General features: G+C 39.8%; 1 protein-coding gene across 4 annotated transcripts in view; it reads right to left on the bottom strand.

Moving 5' to 3' along the window:
• The window catches only part of SPATS2L (spermatogenesis associated serine rich 2 like), a 79,257-nt gene that overhangs the window by 46,038 nt on the left and 16,339 nt on the right, over positions 1-16,880 (bottom strand). For 3 of the 4 annotated variants that reach the window (XM_035537042.2, XM_035537045.2, XM_035537043.2), the window contains exon 2: positions 10,678-10,738. The gene's annotated coding sequence lies outside the window, so the exon portion shown is untranslated. Of the gene's footprint in view, positions 1-10,677; positions 10,739-16,880 lie in introns of those variants that run through there. The other variant, XM_035537044.2, reaches the window with a different exon arrangement.

Consider the following 16,880-nt stretch of genomic DNA (forward strand, 5'->3'; position numbering starts at 1 on the left):
TTCTTCTCGGCTACCACAGCCTGATTCCCTGATGGTCACCACACTGCCTGAAATCCACTGGCTGCAGAGCTGTAAACAGGATACAGGAAATAAGATGTCTCACTGATTCCACGTGCAAGTCTGGATTCCTACAGAAAACAGGATTATTCTCCTCCACTGTTTATCACCTTCTGCCTGGGGATTCCTGAAGTGACTGACGTTAGAATCTGAGAAAGGAGCAGATGTCTCAGAGATATGGCCTTACAGACTGCACCTTCGTAGAATGTACCTTGTGCTGAAAAGGATCTGAACAGTCACTTATATTTAGGTCATTAACACCATCCTGCATGAGTAATAGAGATCAATTTTCTTTCCTAAAAAGCCTAACAAAGTGTAGATTTTGGTACCTTTGGAATCAGCCTTCACAGAGCGAATACTGTTTGCCTGTAAATACAACATAGGCAGCATTACACTGCAGTAAGTCATTAAAGGGATTCTCATAGCTTCTGTCTCACAAGGCCAGAACATTCAGGAGAACACCTGAATCCAGCCAAATGCAAAATAGATGCCTGCATTTGCAATACTACTAATAAGAAATATGTGGTAACATTTTACTGATCACTTCTTGAACTTCTAAGTAATTTGAATGTTCTGAGTAATTTGTTCAAGAAGAAGTTTAACGTATGTTTACTGTGCTCTAGAATACCAAACATCAGAAGTTTCTTTTTTTGTTTAACTGATGCGTCAGGCTAAATTCTAAAGCCACCTCTTCTAGCCATTGCAAAACGTTGGCCTCCACTCTTACCATCTTTGTACTGAAACAAATAAAAGCTCTGCCATAGGAGTTACCTGTATCACAACACTGACAAAGGCCAGCTCTGTGTTAATCATAGCAAATTATCAGAACGAAGAACCAGGCCACTGCACAGGCCACATAGAAGCACTGTACATGGTAAGGTGTCCATGCTGCAGCAGCTGCAGACCGGTACAATGCAGATATTCTGCACCTGCTGAGATAGAGAAGCAGGCACATGTATGTTCCTAGAAACACTGTTTATGCTAAGTTGGTTCTGGGACACTTTCACCCCTGAGCCAAGATTTATACATATACCCATTTTTTTTTTAATCACCTGCCAGAATCACAGTATCACTGTCATCAGAAAACACACATCTGCCTCTGCTGTCTAGCTACCCTCTCATTAGAATACAAGGTTTTTCTTCTAATGGCACTTACATATATTCCGTAACTACACACTTACATTCTTACATCTGTGGTCACCTCCCGTGCTAAACACGGTGAGTAAACAACTGCTTGCTTCCAGGAAATATGAACACCGCTCCTTCCTCTGATGGCTACGTGCCTTCCATCCATAAAAATTAGTTGTTGATTCACTACCTCACATTCTACACCTGTGCATTAAAAAGTGCACAACACAAATATTCAAACAGACTAATTTTCTGTGGCCTGTTACAATCGCTCACTGAGACCAGAGGATGACAATTGTCTACTCTAGGAGTGACAACAAGGTTAGTAAACCCCGATCTCTTTGCATGGTGGGTGAGGCTACAAGTCCAGAGACCTACAGAGTTCTCATGCAATTCCTTTTCTCTTCTCTGTTATTTGACAAACTTGCATTAAATTGCGTTTAAATTCAACCATTAATACTTCTAACAATATCATGAATTAAAAACTAAAGGTTATCTTTGATTTTGCCAATGTTATGACATAAAGCTACAAGGATGTCCAAACTGTGCCAATTCATAAAATACCCTACTATAGAAAAACTAATTTAGTCTTTGCTAAGTAACTCAACTTCTAGTGTCCACTAATTTGAATGTTCTAAGAACCCATGTTAGTTTCTTCAGCAGTATGTGGAAACAATGAGTGCAATAAAGTACATTATGAATTAATCATACTTTAAAGTAAAACAAAACTTCAAGTTACATAATGAGCACAATTACTTAACAAATAAACAGCATTCTAAACACTGGAGGACATCCACAAAACACATGCAACACTGTCTTTAAAAAATGGAGTTCAAATTCTAAAAACACCATCAGATTTTTGGAATGGAGTCTTGTTATACAGTACTTGGACCTTCCTGTGGAAGGGTATTCACATCATATAAAAGCTGTTTCCTAGCGAACAGCCAAGCAACTTAGGCACAATCTCTGCAAATTCCTCCCATCCTCTTTACCATACTGATTAACAGGCAAATACTTATTTCCAAGCCAGCTCCTCACTACAGCTGTATGACTATACACCATTTGAAGCCGAGAGCCAGGAACCTGAAGCCAGGAGGTTTTCCCCACTGATTCTTTATGGTGTACATATCATCACGTACTCGAACTCCATATTCATTTGGTTTTAAATCCCAGCTGAGGTATGTGATCTGATTTTATCTGAACCACCACGAGGTTTATACCAACTATCAGGTATGTGGGGGTGGTGGAATGAAGTCACAATTCAAAACTGAAGTGGCAGTGCTTCCCATTGCCCTTCTTTTCGACTCATATACAGCCCTGTTACCTAAGGAAACACTCACCAATGGCCAACACTACTATACATTAAGAAGCAACAATAAATTAAAAAAAACACACTAGAAGGCATTTCCCCACTTCAGGGCTCCAAAGACAAGAACCCCAGCACCACTGCTAACAACTGCTCAGGATAACGTAGCAACTTGCCTGGCTCCTGCTGCTCTCCACTACAGGAGACTGTGCCAAGGGGCTCTGTACCCTTACCACTCCACAACAGTGGTGAATGGATCACACTACTGTGGGGCTGGAAACACTGCAGAGGGCCTAGGGGCTGTGTTCTGCTGACTGGCATCCTAGTGGAACATCCAAGAGCATCACTCTGATCCAGGATAAACTGAAGATGTCTAAAATTCCGAGGCTTACTACATATATCTCACTGGTAGAACCAAGTCCAGTTCAGAATAGCGGGCTTCAGCTACATTGCCAGTAAAGTGTTCCTCTCTGATATGCAGGATAGATGGATGGGGGAATCTGGAAATATTTCAGATTGAGAAAACTCACTTTCCACAGCAATGCTTGCCAAAGTAAACATTACAGTCTTGCTCTTCCTCAAATGCCTGAAGGAATCTTGCCAAACACACTGATAAAGAAAAGTGAAGTTGTAAAATATGATCTGTTTGAATTCAACACTTCCATGAAACCCCTACAAAACAACAAAAAAAAGTTGACTTTCAGTCTTTACAGACTGCTTATTATCTTTTAAGTCATTTTTGCCAGGTGCTTGAGTCATTAAGTCGTTTATGTCAGCTCCTATTTCAGCTCAGAATGGCATACCAGGAAACAGTGTAAGCTAATTTGTTTCTGTTGTTGTCCAAATGTGGCCTGCCAGAAGAGTATGGCATGGGAATGATAACACCAGAGTATCTAATGTAGTAGTATATCTTGCCTCAGTCAGTCCTGTGTCTAAACAGTACAAACAGAAGAACAAAAGTGAATGTTAGGAAGTCTCCAAATAGATGCTGATTTTAGATGTTAAGAAATAAAATTATCACAAGAAATCAAGTTTCAACCAGAAGACTGGTACAGTGTGATCATTAGAATAAATTCTTATCTTGGAATAAATCTTAAGTTCAAAGGAATGGACCTACTCAAATTTCAGCCTTCTTTCTGTTAAGTGTTCTAAGCCCACGCTCTTTCCTTCTCTCCAGTTCAGAGGTCTCTGAAGAGCCAGTTTACCATTGCTAGATGTGCAGGGCTGATTTTCAGCAAAAACAGGTTGCAGCAATTCCTTTGAACTCAATGATCTATGCAGACTTTCATCAGCTGCCTGTTGGGACCACGGGAAAGCACAGCAGAGCCCACCCTCATAGCTGCAGAGACAAAAAAACCTCTGGGCAGAGAGCTTTGAATGCAGTTGTTGGAGCTGCCCTGGCTGAGCATGAGGAAGCACTGCACTCATGACAGCAGCTGGCAAGCTTATGGTGAGCTCTGGGAAAGCAAGAACTTTAAAAGAGCTCTGAAAGTACTCCCTGAAACATGTTTGATGAATACTGATGAAGCCAAATACTCAAATGAGGGCAAGAAAGTCTTAAGTCTTACACAGCTAGGTCTCAGATGACGAAAGTATGTTCAAAGCATATGTAAACATACTCTGAGTTATGCATATTACTTATCTAAATGTGTCAGAGCAGTCTGAACCTTGCAAAACCGAGCCTTGAAATGCAGCCTTTCATTTTCACCCCATATGAAGCAGCTGCCCTTTGAAGATGCAAGTTTTTCCTTGAACAGTATTTTTAAATTGCACATATATACACACAACACAAAAACACTAAGAAATGCTTATAAATTTCTCTATTAAAGTGACCTGATGCACGATAAACAGACACAGACCCAACACCGTTCCCCTGCTAACAGTATCCACAGTCACACGCTGCACTGAAAGCAATACCATTGATGTTTTGCTATTCCTAGATTTACAACAAATGCTGGCCTGCCTCTCCTCCCCCACCTTCCTACCCCCAAGGAAAACCCTGATTTCCTATGTTAACAAAAGGTATTCCTGGAAACAACAACAAAAACATTAAATAAGCTAACCTATAATTACTTATTGTTCAAACAGGCTTTCAACCTACTTGTTATTGCACATTAAAATATGTGTCTAATAGTGTTTACTGGACTTTGAACTGCACATTTTTAGAGAAACAAAATAAGCCAATTATTCTTTCCAGCTGAAACAAACACTACCTAGGTATTGCTGTTCACAGGTACATCAAAAATAATGTAGAAGTACAGTCAATCAATGCAGATTGTATATTGCCAAAAAGATGCAAAGGCACCTTAACCAGTTTTGCCCCTGGCAAAAAGGGGACAATGAGCTAATGTCAGAAAATCTTTCTGCTGCTTAAGGTCAGTAGCATAGGAAGCACTGCCTGTCATGCACGAACTGAAGCCCTGGGTTAGCCAGGAATATAAGCGGCTTTAAAAAAAAAAAACACTGACTTCTTAATTGGCCAGTGACAATCCTGATGAAGAAAGCTGTTTGACTAGCCAAGGAAATGAACGTGGCATGGACAGCTAATGGAGCAACTTTATCAACAAAATAAAAAAGATATTTTGTTCATCCACTGAGGATCATATTCAAAGAAATAAATCTATATCCTACCTTGATGGCACTTTTCTCAAAGACAGGTAAATCAGCTACACTGTACAGCTCTGGGACACATGCTCTAGAACACTTCTTGATTTGCCTGTTTTTTTTGGCAGTTCACCAGAGGTGATCTTCAGCATGCCATAACCCATGAATTGATGAAATGAGTAGCACATCATACAGACCTTTACTTTGCTTCTATCCAGAACTTCTACAATTAAATATTTAAGAGGCTTAAATATTAGGCTAAAAAAAAAAAAAAACACACATAATATTCACCTTACTAGTGTTCAAAAGCATTAGATGGAGCTCTGATTTGCAGCTACCAGCTATGGCCTCCCTACCTGTTCAAACGTCCATGTACTGAAGGGTACCATACCCACGTTTCTTGGGCAAACATTGGTACCAGCACTTTTCAGGTAAGCAGTGCACAGAAAAGCATGCCTTATCTTTTAAATCTGTTAGTTACCAATGTTACAACAGCACTTACAAGCTCCTATATACTGTATGTAGGCACTGTCAAAGAAACAGTGCCAGTTCACAGAGTTAACACACTAAACAAGCTGAATTTTCAGTTTCTCAACTTGCTCGAACCATCCTGTAAGTAGTAAGAACTAGCAGACAAATTGGGCTGGCTAGGAATTTTCCAATCAAACAGGGTTTTTATTGGAAAAAAGAATTACTTCATCACAACTGGAACATTTCTCAGAAACATCTGCTGAACAAAACTTCTCCATAAAAGCTATTTGAATTCCCTGTGAGCCAGTTATCCTTCCCCACAGAGCCCAAATCACAGCAAAACTCGGGATGAGCGAAGTTCATCATATCAAAGCAGGAAGTTACTGCGGTTTGTGTACTCAGGGAAGAGCTGATGACAGTGCTTACTGTCAAGTAAGGCCCTATATCAGTCATGTCTTCCCTTCATTCTCCTAGAGCCCCCCCCCCAAGTAATGGCACAAGTGACCCCAAACAGCTTTTTTTTTTTCCCCTTTGGGGGGGGGGGATGGGATGGGACAGAGTGTGACTATTTTTGCGAAGCCTTACATAAAGTTAGCATCTTCATTCATGAATAGCAGTCATGCCAGTCATTCAGAAAGACTAACTGCAAACAAACCATACAGTCAGAACTGCCACAAACGCTCGTCTCTGATTTAGCCACGTATCAAAATGAGCAGGCTCCCACAGATGGGAGCTGCGATTAGATTTTTGTGGTTAACAGAGTTTTACTGCTGGCTTCCACACAACCAAGGGTTTGGCTGAAGTGTGCTCACTCCACAGTAACTCAGTATTTGGACTCTCCACTCCAAAAATGAAAATGAGACCCATGTATGAGAAGCAACTTCCATAGGAAAAGATTCTGCTCCACTAGATGTCTTCCTTACATATGCAGAGTTCTCAATAACGTTGACATAGGGAGAGCTAATTTTATCCATCATTATTTTCCTTGGGGTTCTGGTCATTAACTGAGACCAGACAGTCTAACCACCTTGTTTGCAATCAGAGCACAGCAAACAGGGAATGCTTTGGCTCCTTTTAGTCTGTCTGAATTGTGGAGCTGGAGGAAAAACACAAGAAGCCTTTCACCACCTTATCCCCACGTACACCCTGCTTTTGGACAAGGCACAAATCACAGCCTTGGTCCTCCCTTCTAGCAGGACATCCACTCCATCCTATTACCCTCAAAGAAGGTGTTTGTTCCTCTGCAGCAGGGGATAAAGAATTCTTCCAGCCTATTCAGACTGCACCCTCCAAAGACAGAACAAAAATGCAAGCTACCTGTGCCCAAGAAAAGTTACCTTTTCAAGCACGGATGGTTTCAGAACATACTGGAGAGGGGGCAATTCTGTCTTACCTTCCCTGCACAGTGTCTTTTTATGAGTGTGTTCACCCTTCCCAACCATTCATGGAAACCTTCATTCAAACCTATGTTTCAATATTGAAAAGCCATGAGCAATTGCACAGATGCTTTTCTTTGAAGATTCACCGTGTATTGTATGCTTACCCATAATTCCTATGCTACCTATGAAGGTGACACAGTAAGCATGTAACATCACATTTCTCCTTGAAGTGGTTAGCACCAGCTGAAAAGTCCAGCAAGAGACTTAAGATGGAGACCTTGAACTCTTCCATTTACACACATCACACTGCTACATGTTTGTCCAAGATTTTGTGATGCTTTTCACCACCAGTAACAAGTCCTTATCCATCTTAATATTAGCAGAAATGGAATAAAGGGCTAGCAGTAACAGAGCAGTCCACATATCCTAAAAATAAAAGTACCTGTTCAAGAGCTCGTCTCCTTTAATCTTTATGAAAATTCTGTGAAAGCTCAACCTGCTTTCAGTTTCAGACTTTGATATTGGTGTGATCAATGAAATCTAACCTGAAATATTTCTTGAGCTGTTTTCAAACAGCAACCAGTTATTTTTCCACTGACAACAGTGTATCTAATCAAAAATAAAGGGATGCAGCAAAGAACAGAGACACTGACAGTGATTCACTACAATTTTCATCAGAATTGAACAAAGATTTCATTCATCAGATTTTTTCTTTTGCAATTTCCTAGGGTAATCTTGCAATTTTAAATCTTAATGTTTTAATACTGAAAGCATTTTATCTGTCTAGTCTCATGATAAACTCAGAGAAGCGAAAGCATTGATTATTTTAAGGCAGAATATTACATATTTATATAAACTACAACAAGATGTGTGCCTAGGCAACACTTTTAATCAAGAAAATTATGTTCTGAAAATATTACAACAGGATTTTGTTCTTTAAGTAATTCTTTCAGAGCTACATTCCATTAAAAATTGTACTGAGTCTTGCTGGGATGGAGTTAATTTTCTTCACAGCAGCCCATATGGTGCTATGTTTTGGATTTGAGGCTACAATAACGCTGATAACATACCAGTGTTTTGGCTATTGCTGAGTAGTTCTTACACAGTGTCGATGCTCCCCTGTGCCCACAGTGAGTAGGCTGGGGGTAGGCAAGAGGTTAGGAGGAGACATCTGGAAGAGCTGACCCAAACTAGCCAGAGGGATATTCCATGCCATGTATCTTCAAGCTCAACAATAAAAGCTAGGGGAGAGGCTTTTGTTGCTGTTGTTTACAAGGTGGCTGTTCAGAGACTTGCAGAGCATCAGTCCGCATGTGGCAGGTGGTAGTGAATCAACTCCCTTTGCTTGTGTTATTTCCACTCCTTCCCCCCCCACCCTTTTTCCTTCACATATTAAACAGTACCTCAAACCATGAGCTTGTCAAACAGAACTTGTCACTTTCGTTCCTTCTGTTTTCTCCCGTCCCACTGGTGTAGGGTGGGGGAGTCAGCAAGCTGCTATGTGGGTGCTTGGCTGTTGTACGAGGCAAACCCTCCACAGCAAGTCATACAGAAAACCCATGTCACATTTGTGTACTATACTCTTCTCAGATTCTGACGTTAAACTTGCCCCCAGCATTCAGTATCTGCAATATTCTACTATTTCTGTAGATATTTGTATGGCACTGTACATCCAAGCACCTGAGCTGTACAGAGTTACTATTATTAAAATTATTTTACTGATGGATATTGAAGTAAAAAGAAAGTATAGAAAAACATTTTCAGTATTGATTAAAGATATCAGCCTTATTTCTAGGATTTACAGACACCTGCCATCTTCTAATAGTGACCTGAAGGTTTCTCAGAGCTAGAAAACCAGCCTTTTATCAGCCTGAGGGCTATACTGACCCCTCGCTACTCCTTCCCCTCCAAGTACATGATCTGGTATACAAATTTGGCCCTCCAGTTACTTACCAGCAACAGTTTCCCCATTTTCAGAGCCACAGGCTATTATTCTGATGCAGAAGACCAAACACTGCTGAGAAATTATCACCTTTTAATTGAAGTCATTGAAAGCCAGCTCTGCTCTTCTGAGAAATTCCTGTGTTGTACTGACACTTCTGGCAAGGGTGAAGATGCTTCCAAGGTATCCCACTCTCTAGACAGGCCATCTGTTTCTGACAGCTTGAGGTCTGGTTGGGAACTGACCCAGTGATTCACTTAGTTGTAACAGATAGAGCTTATAGTCAGACAAGCAATATTTCACCATGTATTTGGCCACACTCAGGATCAGCAGATATGCAAGAACCACTTTGGGCACCCATATCTATCTATCTTCTTTCCTTTGAGGAAGCCACACTGCTCACAGCTACTGAGTCTGAAGTGCTAAACAATTAACAGACTGAATCTATTCAGCCACTGCCTATAAACCTTCCATCACCAAACACTTCGGCATTTTGACATGTAGCAACTGTTCTTAAAAATTGAAATCTTTAAGAAAGGTGAAATACCACAGAAATACGGTTATGTGCAATCTAGGATGTGTGCAAATGAGTCCTCCTCCTGCCTGTTACGATAACATCTGAGTATTTCATGAGCATCAACACATGATCTATTTATCCTCCCAAAATCCATGCTCAAGTGCAGAAGAATAGTATTGTTACATCATTTCACTGATACAAAAATGAAGTAATAAGTGAATAAGAATAATTGAAGACTTCCCAGGAAGCAATTCATAAGGAATGCTATCCAGATATCCTAAGTTACAAGTAAACAGGAGAACCTTGAAGACATTTGAAAAACAGAAGGACGAAGACATTAGTCCCCTTGTTAGACTTGGAACGGGCTGCAGCTTATGCTTTTTTTAAACATGCTGAACAGACAGACACCAACTACTTTCAAACACAATAGTAAAAGGAATTACTTGATATAATTATTTCCTTCAAAACAAGTGTCAAAAAGTACTAGATTCAGGCCACCTCTGAATTGAAGCAATTGCAGAGACCCAATTTCTCAGTATTTTATTCTGTAAGTTTACCTTTTTTTTTATTATTATTATTACTATGAAGCTGCCTCTTCCCACCATCCTCTGAACATTACCTTAGATATTACTTCATGAGAGGTAACTTCCAAATACCAGTTCAGCAGAACCTTCAGTCACAAATCATGACATATCTTCACAGAGGTTCAATTTGAAAAGGATGAGGGAAAGCAGTAGGACACTATAGTAAGAGATTGTCAACTTAGTGACACGTAGAAAGAAGGTAAAGGAAAGGAATTTATCTGGAAAGGTGAAAGATAGACTCCACAAACAAAACAGGAACCAAAGCAGCTTCCAAGACGTTCAAATAGGCTGCACTGCCATGGCAAAAGAACCCCCTAAAGTTCCTGTTCCTACACTGATAAAAGCTATAAATAAACAGACTTTACATTTGTTATTTATAACACTAACGTGCACTGCGAAAGTGAGCATACAAAGATACAGAATTAGTGGATAAGTAAGAAGTCAAAGCTACAGAGAATGAATCAAGTATTCTTCCAATTCTCGCTATTTGTTTTTCCCCCCTTCTGTTATGATCACAGTGGCACATGGCACCATGATCAGTTTTTGCAGGACAGCTCAAGAAACACGACCAACTCAAGGTCGCCAACTCAAGGCTGTAAAGGATAGGCTGAAAGCGTGACTTCAGTTTCTGAGCTTGCTTACATGCTAGTCAGAATGACTTGCAAAGACAAATATAAAAGGTATCTTACGACTGTGAATGACTCCAGTTTCTGTTCTTATTTTTCTGTCTTCTCCAATGGACTGGATCTCCTGCAAAAACAGATGGAAGTTAAAAAGAAAATTGTCAATTAATTTATTTTTGATTTACTTTGGTGCGCTTTCCTTATAGGAGTATGTTTTGTGAAAAACCATCCCTCATTCCCTTCTCTGCTCTGGTCAACACATGGGGGTGCTGACAGATACCCTTAAACGGTTTTTACAGGGCTTATTTTCACTGCCACGGAAGCTTGGGCAATTGCCTAAGACTTGTTAGACCCATTCTTGACCGCACATACAATACTCCCAGTTAAAACAAGCCTGTTTTAAAAAAATAACTCATTTTAAACTCAATCTAGCCAGCACATTGGGATATACAGAAAGATAAACCTTAAATAATACAAACTGTTCTAGCCATTAATACAAGAGGGCTGCAGGTGCAACAGATACACTAACTCAGCAGTTACTAATTCAATCCCGCTGAACAGCACCAGTGTAATTTCAGTGTGATCATACTCCAGTAAGCAACATTATCTCGAGAGCACCAATTCAGTTGAAACAAAAGCAAGTCCAGAATTACACTAGCATTTTGGCCATGTGACAATGCCTTTGCTGGTCTGCATAGAAATTTCAGAGTAATTATCCCCGAAGTTAAGAACATATAACCACAGTTGTGTGTCCACATCCATACAAGAATGGACAGAAACTGATTTCATTGGAAGAGGAAAAATAAAATAATGAAAAGAAGTAATAGGTAAGTTTTGATTCTGCAGCAAGGAGAAGGCAGTCACGGACTAGCTTACAATTTAGCCATGTGTGCAAGACATGAATTATTCCTTCCTAATTGCCACTTAAGTGAGTACTGATCCTTGTTTGCTTGGGAATAAGATCTATTCAACAATCCCCTAGCTAACCCTAGAAGTATTACTTGACATTTCTGAACATCCCGATTGCTGAAATCAGCCTCTCCTAAGCCAGTACAACTGGTTTGTCTTTGCAGGAATATTTTTCCTTCTGCATTACAAAACATTCACTCTAACAGATTAGAAACGTGATTGCTGTCCTATTTTAGCCAGTTTTTGCTTATTTAAACTGTATCTTTTCCCAAAGACTCCAGTGAAGCTTTGGAGCACATAAGTCCTATTAAAAGTGCAGGTTTCACTTTAAAGCAAAGTACAAAGTTCTTAATTGCATCTGCATCTGGAACACCCAGGTATTCCCTGAAGCAAAGCCTCCCACAACAAAGGCTCTGACAGCTTGGGTCCCAAAGTTCACTGCAATCTAAACATGGATTTCGACATGGCTTGCTGAGACTCAGTGATGCTCAAAATCAAAGGAATGAATGGAGCAATTTAAAATGTGATACTTCAATGAAGAAATACAAGCACTCACACATGTCACAGTGTTAAAGAGCAACCCTTGGTGTTGGAATCCACACAACAGGTGCAGATTTGAGAGCTCAACAGAAAGGCTGGAAACCTGGTGAGATAAACATACTCACTTGCATGCCTTTGGGCAGAATACCCATGCTGTGGCTTTACCAGAATTTTGGTCTTTGATGCAGACAAAGACAAGATTTGGCTCTTTATTCCCTTCTAAAGGGATACAAGGAAGGGCTGAGAACAAGAAAGACTGTGAAATCTTCCCTTTTGTCTAACAGGCACCTAAACTGAGACTGAACAAGACAGTAAGATGCCTAGCAGTTACTGCATTTCTTATGCCAAAATATGGGCCCCTATCTCCTTACAGTACTATCTGTAGTCTGCAGGTGGTATTTTTAGCATTTAAGCAGATCAGATTATGCACATTATTGTACTGAGACACTAGCGATTGTGTTTTCCCCAGCATAATACACTACCTGCTAAACCTCAGTTTTGATCCTTCAAGACAAGTCGAGAGCGATTGTTTTTGAACTTGAAGAAAATTAAGATCTTAAAAAAAATCACACTCTAAAACAACAACAAAAAATAGAAGAGTTTTACAACTTCAAAAAATGTATTTTTCCCCCCTGCTACATGAGTTCTTTCAACTACTTTTGTTCTCTTGAACTTCATGAAATATTGATGATCAAATTGACAGGTAATCTTAGAAGCCCATTTTTGATGTGGCCTCCGGTATGAAATAAGGTCACTGGTATAAAATAATTTAAGTTAGAATTGTAATTCTTGTACTTTGAGAGCAGAACACAAGCACAAAATTGAAGTCAGAAGCCTTTGCTTTGCACCACTGTACAGTAAAAAAGACAAAGCAGGTAACCAAGACAACTATAAACCATATGAAAAAATTACAAAAAGAATGTTTTATTGGATGTTGTAAAGCTGCTTTCCTCCCAAACGTTACCACTTCTATCAAGTTTGACCAAGTAAGATGCAATACCTTCAAGAAAATATATGAATTCATATGGGACAACCCTCCATAATTTGATTACCTTCCTGACTCACCATTTTGTCCTCAGTGTTCCATGGCATATTATTAAAGAAAACATTATGCAGGAAATAATGACTCAAGGGAGGAGAAAGGAAATCAAGAGTAAATATACAACAATTAAAAGGAAATTTATTTTCTTTGATAATATAAAAGTGAAATACTGTAGCTTACAGTCTGCAAATATTTAAGGTAATTTCCCATCATAATGAAAAGTCATTTCTTGCAACCACAGGTCAAGTGATTTTGTATTTTCAGACAGAAAAAGACCCTGAAGTAGGAAACTGTGCTGCAACTCTGCATATTTTAACACTTTAAAAACAGCAGCCCATATCCCGTTTTGGCAAATCTATGGCTGATGAAAACATTGTGTGTGGAAGAAACACCATTAAACACCCTCTCAGAACCTTCAACCACTGTACCTTCCAATGGGACACAAAGAAAAAAGCAGATATTCAGACATCACATCCCCAAACCTTACATCAAAGAGAACTCAGTGACAAGTAACAGCACCAAAACTGAACATGAGCAGTGATTCCTATTACATTTTCATCTTATCACAGCTCTACAGCCTTGGAGAATATACAAATAAACCAAGCGCTTAAATCTCCACCTTGAACTCTGATCTTTTTAACAGCTCCCTAATCCTGGTATAAATATGACACATGACACACATGAGCACTAGAACCAGCTGCTAAGATGCAATCTAGATCACAACAGCTGTCCCTAGGGATGTGTGCTGTAACTAGTTTAGAGAGCAGGCCCAAACTTTCTAACTCTGGATAGGAGTCTTTATCCTATGCGATCTTGCTTTACACTTTTAACGAGCAAAACAAGCTCTCTGACCACTTCTCTTCTCTGACCACTTCTCTTCTGATGCCTAGTCCTGACCCCAACCTTCACCTGAGGTTTCACAATCCACCTGTCACACAGGAGAGCTCAAACGCTGCACTCTGCTAAATCCACTGCAGCCCTGTGAGTCTTCTAGATCCTAACAGTAAATATAACCTTTGACACCTCCATTCCTGAGGAAATATCCTAAACATAGGCCAAAATAGAGTTTAAAGTATGGCCTAGGGACAAAAATCAGCACTAAAAATAACTGAAAATTACCTGACTGTATCTAACTCACAACCTTGTGGAAGCAAGCAATAAAGTCCTCCAGTCTTATATCAAAACCCCAACTTAAAACATAGCTGGTAGCACCCAACAGAACTCTGAATTTAATCAGAAGCCATGAGTTACTGAAGGAACACAGTGTGAGAACCAGAGTCTACAGCTGACGTGACTGGATGCAGAGGCTATTTAGCATCGGCTGTTACACAAAAACAGCAAGACTTGGTTGAGAATTTTGGTACTAGGTTTTTTTTGGACCTTTTTTGTTTTCAGATTTTGGCCTAAGCTAGTGAGTCAATCACACTTCCCTAGCTGCCAGTGCACAGTTATTTAGCACATGGAAAACAAACTTCAGTGTCTTTTATAATTAGTCAAACCTTAAGACATCAAGCCTCAACCTTACGCCCAACACAGGCAGACTGGGAGCTCTGATGTAGTCAATGTAAGCAGTGCTACTTGTTTATCACTGCTCAACTTCAACATAATTGCAGAATTGCTGTTTTGCACCTCAGTACCTAGCCATTTAGTAAGGTCCTCCCAAGGCTGAACTCTGCCTGTCTTTACTGCTCAGCCAGGACGTTTCATTTTGTTTGCTGCAGTTTCTAGCTCCTGCCAGGGAAGGCAGTGTTAAGGATAGCCAGCAGGATCCAGCTTTCAGAGGACAGTTCATACAGATGCTTACAATGTGCATTTCTTACTACAACAAAAGAGCATACAATCAGAACGCAGCGCAAGCTTCTTGACTAAAACCATCTTCTATCTGATATTTGCCAAAGATTTTATAGCAAAAAGTCTGTTGACTTTAGGATTGGGAAACAACCAAATAAAAGCTTCAGGACTGGACCAGCTCACCTCCTATGCCAGATTTCTGTCCAGTGACACAAATGGAATAATACCACAGTAGGGCAAAGGATAGGATCCATGTTCAACACCGATCCAGGAGGGAACTACAGTAAATGAAGAACAGCTGCAGTGAGGAAGAAAACCTATAAATGCTGTGTGGTCTTGTCAAAGAGAAAAATTGTTCTTCAAGGCTCTCACAGCAGGAGCATACAACGCAATCAGACATACAACTGGCACTGCTTCAGTTTCAGCCAGCATGAAATAGCATGGTTTAAAAAAGAAAACTGTGTTTGCTATAAGTCTTAAAGGACCTGAATATCAATAATTCACTTCTTCTACCTGATATAAACTCTTCTGGCTCTATGATGGATGAGCTAAAGCATCAAGATAGTCATCAGACTCTTTACAAAGAAGTTTTTTAAAACAGGTCCACAGGTAAAAAGTCTTTAAGTATCTTTACTCCCCTAACAGTGACCTGTCATTATTTCAGTCCATTATTCCTGCTATCTCAATGCCAGCCAGTATTTTCTTCTCAATGCATTACGGGCCTGATCCATTTGCTACTGACCAAACTTCGGCTGGAATGGACCTGTAACACAGACATACATGAACCATATGGCACTAGAAACTTAACACCACACAGTTAAACACATTGCATCTCACTAGATGGGAAACCTCTCTCAGAAGTTCACTGTCTAAACCACCAGACACTCTGTAAATGCAAAATAGAGAGGACTGAGTTGTAGGCACTGCTAAAGCACTAGCACTCAGACAGCTAGCATCAGGCAATGCTTTTCTGCTTCCCACAAGAATTGCTGCCTGCTTCCTACCATGTCCATACTTTTGATAGATCCTTCCAGTTTGTTTACATAGATGTGGGTTTTTTCCTCCTCAATCTCTGGGTGATCTCAGGTATCTCCAATTATTTTAGCCTTTTCTGCTCTCAGAAACAGTAAGAGGAATTCTGTAACTCACTCTAGGCACGCAGTTAATGACTCTAGCAGACTTATGAAAGCTTTTTACTGCTTATGAAGAAACTCATCCACATGTAAAGTTTCCAGAAAAACCTTATCTTGGGAATTAACTTCATTTAAAAAAAAAAAAAAAAAAACAGAAACAACCCCCAACACTTACATTCATTTGTAAGATATCAACAGAATGGCCATCTCAAATTTTTTCTCTTTCAGCCTGAGGGTGACTAAAAAAAGATATTTTTCATTTCACAGAGATTCTTCCATGAGACAGGGATGACAACAGAACAGCTACCCAGGCACTTATGCTATATTCAGTTCCCAGTGTCCATATACTTTGTCAAGATTGGCTAACTGGATTTGAGATGAGGATTTTCACTGAAGCACATGAGCCCATGAGTCAAAATTATCCTCCTAAGGACAGGACTTCTGAGGCTACATTCAGAAATACTCAAAATGACATGAGATCATCAGCCAACAGTTATGACAGTTCTTCATTATCATCATTAATAAATGAAATATTCTCTAATGCATTCCAAGCTAAGCTGTGGCCTTTTCCCTACCCTCAAAGGATGCACGTAAAGTATATCTACAAGGCAGTATACCAGCTGCAGCTAGCAAGACAGATAAGTCTACTTGATGGCACAAACCATTATTTGTTATTCTATACTTTTAGCCATGATTCTAGCTTCTGAACTTAATGAGTTTGTGCAGAATCCTAGAATTAGTCCAATATACTGACAAAAACATATTTTAAATAGAAAGCTTTTGTGAGTAGCCAAGTGAAATACTTGAGGAAAAAAATGATCATTAAAGAAGCTGCAGAGGATTTACAGTTTTGT

The sequence above is a fragment of the Cygnus atratus genome, chromosome 6, assembly GCF_013377495.2.
Source record: "Cygnus atratus isolate AKBS03 ecotype Queensland, Australia chromosome 6, CAtr_DNAZoo_HiC_assembly, whole genome shotgun sequence".
NCBI classification, from domain to species: Eukaryota; Metazoa; Chordata; class Aves; order Anseriformes; family Anatidae; genus Cygnus; species Cygnus atratus.